Source organism: Chinchilla lanigera, unplaced genomic scaffold (genome assembly GCF_000276665.1).
Source record: "Chinchilla lanigera isolate Chin_1 unplaced genomic scaffold, ChiLan1.0 scaffold00179, whole genome shotgun sequence".
NCBI lineage: Eukaryota > Metazoa > Chordata > Mammalia > Rodentia > Chinchillidae > Chinchilla > Chinchilla lanigera.
The window spans coordinates 761,628-772,800 of NW_004955580.1; positions in this window are offsets into that span (position 1 = coordinate 761,628).

Here is an 11,173-nt window from a genome sequence, read left to right on the forward strand (position 1 = left end):
CAGCCTGGGTAACTTAATGACTTCGAAAGACCCTTCTCAAGATAAAAAGGGCTGAGGATGGAGCTCAGTGTGAAGGCCTCGGCCCATCCTCAGACATAAACAACACAGCTTCCCATACCTGGCATTTCCCATGGTGCTCTGAGGGCAGCGTGATCTGGGCATAGTCCTGGCTCCTCACAGCCAGGCTGTGGCTCTTGGGCCCTGACCCATCTGCGTGAGACAGTGGTGCTGCCACACTGCTGCTAGAGCCACCCCCAGGCCACCCTGGCCGGCTTTGTCCTAGGTTTTGTCTCCTGTGGCTGGCCACCATCCCTGGTGACACTGAGCCTCCCCGGATGTCAGTGGGCCAAGCTGGCTGCCACCAGGGCCTGGAAAGTCCCAGGAGTGCCGGGGGACCTTGGTGACAGCAGTGAGCTGATGTCTGTGCTCTTCCCTGGCCCTGCGTGGTGGCCACAAGAGGTTTCCTGTTCTGGGAATCCTGGCTGTGTTTCAGCGACAAAACTGACAAGGGCCATTGGAACATTTGTCTTCTAGTTTAGCTGGGCATGGTGGGGAACGCTTATCATCCTCCTAGCACTCGGCAGGTTGAGGCAGGAGGATCACTGCTCCAAGTTTGAGGCCATCCTGGGCTCCACTGCGAGCTCAACACCAGGTGAGATCCTGTCTCAAAAAAAATTTTGCCTTCCAGTTTAAAACATGGAAGCCTGCAGGAGGTGTCCTGTGTCCCAGGCTGAAATGTCGGAAGGCCTGGTAGGGATACCACCATGCCCACGGCCACATAGCCCTCCCCCGAGGCCATGTATACTGAATCACCATCGAGGGGACAGGGTCTAATATCTGTGTCCTGCATAGAATGGGACAGGATCACAAAAGAGCCCCCCAGGGGCGACTGCCAGAGGGGAGCCTGTCCTTCAGGGGACTCAGGAGTGCCTGTGACATCCACGGTCGGGGACAGGATGCAGGGCCCAGGGTGCTACTTGAGGGAAGCAGGCACCAAGGGAGCAGATTCTGGCTGTTTTGTTCCCTCACAAGAATGGAGGGGCCGTGGGAACAAGACTCCGATGCCCCTATTGGTCTGAGATCGCTGGAAAGGCCGGGGCCAGGCCACGTGGGGAGTAACGGCACAGCTGAGCGCTCAGGGTGGCTCCAGCCAGGGCTGCAGGCCTTGACCGCTTCCAGAGGAAGTGGATGTCCTCGGCCTGGCATCAAAGACCCCTGGCAGGGAGACGTTTTAACAGGAAACCCAAGCAGGGCACTGTGACACACATCTGTCATGTCACCCTCGGGAGGCTGAGGCAGGAGGATAAAAAGCCTGGACGACATCAGGAGTTCAGCCAGCTTGTGCTACAGAGTGAGACTCAAAAAAGTAAAATAAAACAAAAATATATAATAAAAAGTGAAAAATTAGCTCAAACCTCCAATACTGTAAAAGTATGGAAAGGAAAGTCTCAAGGTTAGGAGGAAGAGGTCAGGGCTTGGGGGCCTCCTGGTGGGCACCAGAGTCCCGGAAGCCTGGACACCCTGGCAGGCAGTCACGCAGGGCTGGGTTCTCTAGGGTGGGAGTAGCTGCCCCAAGGCTGCAAGGTCATCAGGGCAGCTGCAAGGCCTGGCCAGGTTAGGCTAGCTGCTGCAGGGACGGCGACCTGGCAGCCTCCAGGTGTGCCAGGCACGGGGATGCCACACCCAGACAGAAGGAAGCAGCCGAGGGTGTTCCTGAGGGTTGCACTGGTGGCGCTGTATCATCAGAGCCTGTCACGCAGAGCCGCTGTCTAGGGAGATGTGGTCAGAGAGTGTAGCCAACTTAGGAGAGGCAGAGAGAGTAGAAGTCAAAAAAATGATACAAGTCTCTGGCTTTGGCCTTTCTATGGTATTTGTTAGTTTTTTAACATTTACAAGTTGTTATGATTTCATTTTCCAACCCAATATCCAAGTTCACAACTAATTTTGTATTCTATTTTTTTTCTTCTTTCACCTTTCTTTCTTTCTTTCTTTCTTTCTTTCTTTCTTTCTTTCTTTCTTTCTTTCTTTCTTTTTCTTTTGAGACAGGATTTCATCATGTAGCCCAGGCTGGCCTTCGACTTGTGACCTTCCCACCTCAGCCTCCTGAGTGATGGGATCAGAAGCATCCAGCTACTGGACCACACAGTGAGACCCTGCATCAAAAAAGAAAAAAAAGAGCGAGACCCCCAAGTATATAGACCTTGACCCCCAAACAGTATGGCAGCTGACCTTTCTGTACACGTGACAGCCCACTTAGATGCATGAAATAAGTTAAAGAAGTTGATCTTGATTTTTTTTTTTTTTTTGGTTTTTTTCGGGTACCAGGAATTGAACTCACGACCTTGCGCTTGCCAGGCAGGCGCTGTGCCGCTGAGCTAAATCCCCAGCTCTGATCTTGATCTTGTGGGATCAAATGCATCATGGTTTTGTGTGTGTGTGTGCACATGTGCATGTGTGCATAGAGGAAATGTCTAAATGCTCAAAAAGGAAGGAGAAAAATACTCAATGAAATAATAGAATTTGGCATTTATACTCTAATAAGTAGATGTAAAACATTGATAAACCACCATATAAAACCAAATAAGACTACTGGTAAAAGTCTAAATTGTGGTCCCATTTCTTAAACACAGTTTCTCTCTTAAAAAAAAAAAAAAAGAAAAAATGGAAAGAATCAGATGTTTTCTTTCAGTGTTGAAATGTCCTGGTTGCTAAGTCACAGGTTAAGAAACAAGGAAATGTGCATTGTTATCAGACTCAAAACGAACCTTTCTTAAGAACCCTTCTGAGGAATCCCTATTGTGTCAAAGACGCGTGCTAATATTTACAGGGCTTTAATAACTCAGCAGAGCTGGGCAAGGTGCACACACCTGCAACTCCACCACTCTGGGAGGCTGAGGCAAGAGGATGGTAAATTCAAGACCAGCCAGGGCAATTTAGGGACTTAGCGAGACTCTACCTCAAAATAAAAAGTGGAAAATAGGCTGGGGATGGAGCTCTGGCATGAAGGCCCTGGTTTCAATCCCAATACTGCGGGGGCCGGGGGGTGGGGTATGTGTTTAAAAGGAACAGCATAGACAAATGGGGATGCTGAGGCCATCCTAAAGGAAATCCGTGAGGCAGGAAACGCCCAGGTCGCCCCGCCTCTTCTGCTGCCAGCTTGCCAATGGATGGGCGCGAACATTCGGGGGCGGGGTCATGAGTTCCCACCACCAGGAATTGCAGTTAAGCCTGGACTGGGTGATTTTGGTTACGGAAGCCATAGTTGTGGTCACCTCTGAATGACATGACCTTTCGTTTATTGTGATCTAAGGTTTTCTCGTTTTTGTGTTTTTGTTTTGTTTTGAACCTCACTTCGTAAGGTGTGGCACTGGTTGTACTCCTCTGTTTTGTTTTGTTTTGTTTTTCTCTGGTACAGGGAATTGAACACATGACCTTGCGCTTGCCAGGCAGGCGTTGTGCCGCCGAGCCAAATCCCCACCCCCCTATACTTCTCTGGGTAAAGCCAAGAAAACCGTCACCTCCAAGTTCCTTATGGCGTACTCGAATAAATTACTTGTTTTGTTGTCTCTTATAGACACTTCCGTGTCGTCTCCCCAGTTCTATGACAGCAAGGGTTAGGATGCAAGAAGTGCACTTCTATTTTGCAAGATTTGAGACACAAGGCCCGGCGTGGCGGCGCACTCCTGTGATCCCAGCACTCAGGAGGCTGAGGCAGGAGGATTGTTGCAAGTTCGAGGCCAGCCTGGGCTACAAAGTAAGCTCAAGGCCAGCCTGAGCGGCATAGCGAGACCCTCTCTCAAAAAGACAAAAATAAATAAATAAAAAGATTCAAGATACATTTATTATTAATTTCTTGTAAGAAACTTTAGTAAAGGGCACTTCCTAAATTTATGACATTTATAGATCAGGTAAATTATCATTTCTTACATTGAACAGCTAAGGTTATGGAGACAGAAACATCTGTTTAACTAAATTAAGTCCCAATACTGAATGTCATTATTTTAGGGTTTTTAGTTGTTGAGAGCTCATGGTTTTGGTACAGTGACACACTGGTTGCAGGGAGCTCTTGCGATGTCCTCATTCTTTTCTTTTCTCTTCCCTTCCTGTCCTCCCTCTGTCCCTGTCTCTCTCCCTCTCTGCTTTGCAAGGTCCAACAGCAGCAGGGACTCACACACACCCAGAGTCACTGCCGAGCAGAAGGTGAGGATTTGAGCCCTCAAGTTTGCCTGGGAAGCGCTTCTTTCTGCCGGTGTTGGGATTGCACACAGGGTACCCGCACGTTAGGCAACCTTCTACCCCTGGGCTGCACCCCTAGCCCTGTAAAAAAATTCTATTTTTGGTTTTTTGAGACAAGGTCTCACTATATAGTCAAAGCAGGCCTTGAACTTGCTATGTAGCCCAGGCTGGCCTTGAACTCGAGACCTTCCTGCCTGAGCCTCCTCAGTGCTGGGATTACATGTGGCACCACCACACCTGTTGGATTACAGTAGTCTTGCGGGGGTGGGGGCAGTACTGGGGACTGAACCCAGGGCCTTGGCACTGAGCTACATCTCCAGCCCCCTTTTTTATTTTTAATTTTTTTTTTTTTTTTTTGAGACAGGGACTCTCCTGTCACTAAATTGCCTGGGGTAGGCTCCAACTTGCGATCCTCCTGCCTCAGCCTCTCAGAGTGCCGGGTGCCCGAAGCGTGCACCCCACCCACCTAGCCAGCTTTCTGGCCCTCGTTCCACTGAGCCTCAAAAAGTCCAGAGAATGGAGGAGGGGCACCAAGAACGAGGCACGCAGGCTCCCAGTGATACCACCAGCACTGTCCCCCCTGCATGTTCACACACCTCTGATCTACGGGTGTTTTGGTAAAAAGGAATAAAGTACTGATCCAAGCTAGGATTTGGATGCATCTGAAAAACATGCTCAAAAGCTAGACACAAGAAGTCATGACTATATGATTCCTTCTCCATGAACTATGTAGAAAGAAACCAGGTGTGCTGGCACATGCCTGTCATTCCTGCACTCTGGGAGGCTGAGGCAGAAGGATAACAAAACTAAAACTAAAACGGACTGAGGATGTAGCTCCGTGTGAAGGCCCTGGGTTCAACACCAGTACAAAAGAAAGGAAGGAAGAAAAAGGAGAAAAGAAAGCCCTAGAAAGGATCGATTCACAGACCTGGGATGCAACGTGGGGCATGGGGAAAGACCAAGTCGAGGGTGCTGAGATGTTCTGGAACTAGACAGAGGTGAGGGCCACACAACACTGACCATACTAAAGGCCACCGAATTGTACACTTTACAGTAGAGAATTGAGGCTGGGTGTGGTGGCACATGCCTGTCGTCCCAGCACTCAGGAGGCTGAGGCAAGAGGATTGCTGAGAGTTGCAGGCCAGCCTGGCTGCAAAGTGAGACCCTGTCTATAAAATAAAATAAAATAAAATAAAAAGTAAAAGCAAAATGGTTCATTGTATGTTATGTGCATTTACTGCACAAAGAGCATGCCGGCTTTGGTATCATGTGACCCCTGGGATGGGCGTGCACCACACCACGGTGCCACGTGGCGTGACATCTGTACCTGTGAACACACAGAGTGCCACAACCTTGTGTCTGAATAGCTCTAGTGATGTGCGAGATAGAGGGTTAGGCCCAAGACAGCTGGCAGGAGATGGCCTGTCACAGCGCCACCGGGCCACACCTTTGCACGCACGCTTATCGCAGGACACAGACATGGACATGCCGCTGTCACAAAGTCACCCTTCCCTAGCAGAGCCCCCAGTGACGACGGGTGACGCCCTCTTCCTGTCTGTGGGTTTCCTCTTAGACATGGGGATGACAGAGCGCCTGTCACTGCCATTGCACACAGCCTCTGCCGTGGGGCCTGGCAGCGCTCCCAAGATGGGCTCCCGGAGCCCTTTTCTTCAGGCAGCGCTTGTTCGGAGTGGCACAAGGTGACACGTGCGAACCCACAGCAGCTCTGCAGTGGCTCGTTCTGCCGCACCAGCCTGGAGAGCCTGTGAAGAGCTTGTTCTTTGGTTTGGTTTTGGTTCTGGTTCTCTGAGACCGGGTCTTGCTGCGGAGCGTACTATGTAGCCCAGACTGGCCTGGAATTCGAGGCAATCCTCGTGCCTCAGCCTCCCTAGTGCTGAGATGGCAGACATGCGCCACCGTGCCAGGCATTCACTTTGACTTTTGTTTATTCAAGTTAGAACACATTTGTACTCGACCTGGAGTGGCATCACAGGTCTGCGGGACACGTGGCTAATGTGGGCGGCCGGTGCCAAAGCATGCACTATGTCCCTCCCGTGCCCCTAGGGGGCTGTGAGGCTCTGGGGCAAAGTGGCCACCTGCATCAGGCTACTCTTCGGTCCTATCGCTTCCTCCAAGTGTGAGGTCACTTGCGAATGTGTCACTTGTGCAGGGAAAGTGCACAACAGCAGATTCCAGACCCAGAGCCTGGATCAGGACTGAGCTTGAGCCGGGAGGAGATGGGTGGGAGCCACGCTGAAGACCTGCAGGTCACAGCCTTCCCAAGGGACAGGCCAGGGGCACCCCAGCCTTAACTGGCTCCAGAACAATGGGAGGAAGCAAAACGTCTTGTTACACTGGGACAAAAGGCAGACAGATAAAGGAAACGGCACAGGCAGATAAGGAAATAAACACACACAGCAGCAGATAAAGGAAGTGCAAGGCGGATCCGGAAATACACACAAGAGCCGATGAGGCGACCGCTTGCTACACGGCTCCAGGAAATAGTCCCTCACGGGCCAGCTTCAGGGTTCTGTGAATTAAAATTTTACAAGTGAAATGGCCCACAAATGGAACCAGTGATTTCAATAGATCTTTGTATTAAGATGTGGCTGGGTGCTGTGGTGGGTGCCTGTAGTCCCCGCTACTGGGGAGGCTGAGGCAGGAGGATCATTTGAGCCCACGAGTTCCAGGCCTGCCTGGGTCACAGCTGGAGACCTAGGCTTAATAAATAAACAAACAAAAATGATAATGAGACAATGCTAACATATTACTGCCATTCAGTTTTGCACTTAAAAATGGTTACAATGGTAAATTTTATTTTATGCATATTTTGCCATGATTTGTTTTTAATTGAAAACAAAAAAATGCCAATAAGATTTCTGCCCTCAGGGGCTGGGGATTTAGCTCCGCGGCACAGCACCTGCCTGGCAAGTGCAAGGTCGTGAGTTGGATTCCCGGTACGGGAAAAAAATTTTTAAAAGTAAAAAAAGGTTTCCGGCCGCAGGTAGGAGGAGGAAAGTAAGGAAAACCTGTATTCTCTCGGTTCTCTCAGAAGCATAAAGACCGGAAGAAGAACAAATCCCTCTCCCCAATAACTTTCACGGAATAGGGAAGCAGAGCCCGCCCCAAACTCCAAATAATGGACTGGGGGACTAGAGGAAGCCACCAGTCCCTGGGCAGGCACTGGGCCCGCCCGGAGCGTGCCGGGGTTCCCGGGGAAGGGGATGCACCGACCCGGACTCAGCGCGCAGGACACCTGAGCCTGGGGCGGGCCGATGCGAGGGGCCGCGCGCGGCGGCGCCAGCAGAGGGCGCCCGAGAGCCGGGATCGGCGACCGTTGGGAGAGGCTAGAACAAAAGCCCGCGCGGTGTGGCCTCGGCGCGGCGCGGACAAACCCGAACCGCGAGGAGGCGAGGCCTCGGGAGGCGCTCTCGGAGTTCCCCGCGCTCCGTGCGAGCGAGAGCCCTTCTCAGCTCGGCAGGCTTGAATCCGTTGCTGTCCCCAGTTCTGACGCGTCTTGGATTGGCTAGCGGGAGCCCCTTCGGGCGCGCTCCCGTTTCCTTTAGCCAACCTCACCACTTTCTGACAACGGAAGTACTCTGACCTCCCTCTGAGCTTTTTTATAAACCGTTTGCTTTTGAGACAGGGTCTCGCTATGCAGCCCAGGCTGGTTTTGCACTCGCAGAGACCCTCTTGCCTCGGCCTCCTGTGTGCTGGGGTGACTGGCCTGCGCCGCCATTGCCAGCCTTGAACTTCCTTCGACAGACAGTAGGAACCGCCCACACGCGAATAAGTTAGTAAGTGAGCCGGGGCGCAACTCCCAACGCACACCCCTGCTCCCGCTCCCTCTTCCCGCACCCTGCGCTCTGGGGTCCTGCCTGCGGAGCTCGGCGCTGCTGTCCTTTGGCCGGGGCGCCGGGGCGGAGAGCTCAGCCTGAGCACCGCGTGCGGACACTGTGCTGCCTGGCGAGACAGGGAACCGGGGAGCCGGCAGGAGTACTGGGGGGGCCTTCAGCCCCCGCGCCCCGCCCCCCAGCAGGGGTGCCCGAGTCCCAGGGAATCAAGAAGTGTCTGCCTTGGACATGACGGCGCGCATCTTTCACCCTAGCACTCAGGGAGGCTGAGGCAGAAGGATCCAAGTTTAAGCTCAGCCCGGGCAACTTAGCTCCTTTCTCAAAGTAAAAAATTAGCATGGAGAGCAGTGCTCAGACCTGATTTGACATTCATCCTGTGGTGACAACAGAGCAGCTGTATGGGGAGTGACACTGCCCAGAGACTGGCGCATGTGTGGTGCGTTCTTGCCCCTCACCCTGGCAGGGCAGCCCCTTTCCTGGAGCAGGCACATGTGGTCACCGCAGGCTACAGAGTGGACAGCTTGAGGTCTGGTTTGGATGTGGCACTGTGCCAGAAACTCCAGACATGGACTGGGCCTCTGGGCAGTTCACTGCACCCTGCAGATACCAACCCCCCAGAGTTCCTCCTTCCGCTACTGGTGGGCCCTCCCATTACATGGAACCCTACAGTATTTGCGCTTTTGTGGCAGGCTTTGGAAAACACATATTTTGAAGGCTCTTTAAAAAGTAAACACTAGCCAGGTGTGGGGGTGCACACCTGTCATCCTAGCACCCAGGAGGCTGAGGCAGGAGGATCGTTGTGAGTTCGAGACCAGCCTGGGCTACACAATAAGTGCAAGGCCAACCTGAACCACATAGTGAGACCCTGTCTCAAAAAAACAAAACAAAACAAAACAAAAAAAAGAAATGTAAACACTAAATAGTTTAATTACAGTAGAAATTCTACAGTACAATCTATGGCTTGTTTCTGAGTCAGATTGTAAATATGGATCACGTCTAGAATGAACCATTTTTGTAAGAATGAGGACAAAAAATCAATTTAAAATCTGGGTGCAAAGCCAAGCACGGTACAAAGGCCCTGGGTTCAACCCCTGATAACACACACACTTGCACAGCACAGATATGGACACACATAGGATGGCACGGACCTGTAGCCCCAGCTCCACGGGGCAGGAGGATGGCGTGAGCCTGGAGTGACAGCCTCAGCAACAGAGGGAACCCATTTACAAAACTCAACTTACAAACAGAAAGAGAAATCAAAGCAGCTTTCAAGCCTTTTCCTGAATACAGTGTCGTGATATTGCAAACTAAGGGAACTTCGGGTGCCTTCTCCCTGGTGACCTTGTGGTTCCAACATGAGCAGAACTGGAGGGTAGTGACAGATTTTCACCCACTCACATTCTAGGGAGTTGCACTCAGACCTTAGGTAGCCTTTGTTGCCCTCTCAGGGTGAGCCCGAAAGGCCTGGGGTCGCTGCGGAAGGCGATCCCCGATGACACAGCCAAGTTGAAAAGCAGTATGAATGGTTGGGTGAGTCTGAAACCCAATATAGCCGGGCATGATGGCGCACGCCTGTAATCCCAACACTCAGGAGGCTGAGGCAGGAGGATCACTGCAAGGTCAAGGCCAGCCTGGGCTACATAGTGAGTTCAAGGCCAGCCTGAACTGCATAGTGAGACTTTGTCTCAAAAAACCAAAAAGCAAACGCGACAGACCTAAATCTATTCTTAACACAAGCCAAAGGCAACGAGTGGCGCTTGAGGACATAGTTTTGGTGAAAGAAGACAGGCGTTAAGGACAAACTCTGTAGCAGTGGTTCTAGGAAGCTCCTGGAGTTGCCAAGGTGACCACTAGCGAGGGACCAAGGGCAGAGGGCTTCATGGGGCTGGGCAGGGTATCTGCTCAGCGACACTTAGCTGCACGCAAGAAGGTGCATTTTGCATCGTGTGTATTTTACCATCAAAGGCAAAGAGGTCTCTGTCCTCAGACTGCATTAGCCATGGCTGTGAGAGACAAAGCCCCTGGCCCAGGGGCCGGGCTGAGGGCTGAATGAAGGTGACAGGTGGTCAGGGACCCTAATCAGCTCAGCCGGGGCGGATGGCACAGAAGGCAAGGAGGATAGATTAGGGCCGGCCTGACATCTGACCTCCCCGTCCCAGTAAGCATGCGCCTGTCCAGGTGCGGGGACCTGGGGATTCAGGGGCTCCAGCGGGCGGGTGGGACTAAGCCGCTTTAGGCCAGTTGGGCTCTGATCGCCTGCTAGCCCCAATCCTCGATTAGCATCGGCTCCCACCTCCCATCTCGGCCACTGCAATAGCCCACTCTTCGGGGTGGGTAGGGGCTGCCGGACCCCCACTTGACGGACCCCTTCTGTCCCGAAGGGCTCGTAGGCAGGGTGGGAAGTTCGTTGGTCTCAGGGTCCCAGGTGACGTATAGTTGAAAGAGCAGAGGACAGAAGGCCGAGGCACAAGGATCAACTCAAGTTCTGGGCCATATTCGTCTCTCGTCCGACCCCCCACAGTGGCTCCCTGAGCTAGAGCTGATTAGGGGCTGGGGGGGCCTTTGCTCAGCACGCAGCCCTGGCCAGCCTTCCGCTGGCCTCATGACGAGCAGCTCCAGGCAAAGGAGCTGCTTAGCGTCACTTCTCCGAGCTGAAGTGATCATTCTTTCTGGGATAAAGTGATCGTTTACAGTTAATTATTTGAGGCGCTGCCAAACTGTTTTCCATGGTGGCTGCATCATTCGCAATCTAATTTTTGATCATTTTGGGAGCATGTTACCGGGACTTGAACCCAGGGCCTGATGCATGCTAAGCAAGCTGAACTCCTTCCTCAGCCCTAATTTTTTTCCTTGATTATGTTTGTTTGCTTGTTTTTTATTTTTTTTAGACAGGGTCTCACTTTGCAGTTCAGGCTGGCTTTGAGCTCACTATGTCGCCCAGGCTGGCCTCAAACTCACAGTGATCCTCCTGCCTCAGCTTCCTGAGTGTTAGGACAGCAGGCATGTGTCACCACCCCTGACTTGCAGCCGTAATTTTCAAACATTTTCATCACCTACAAACGATTTCCTGCACCCCACTAAGG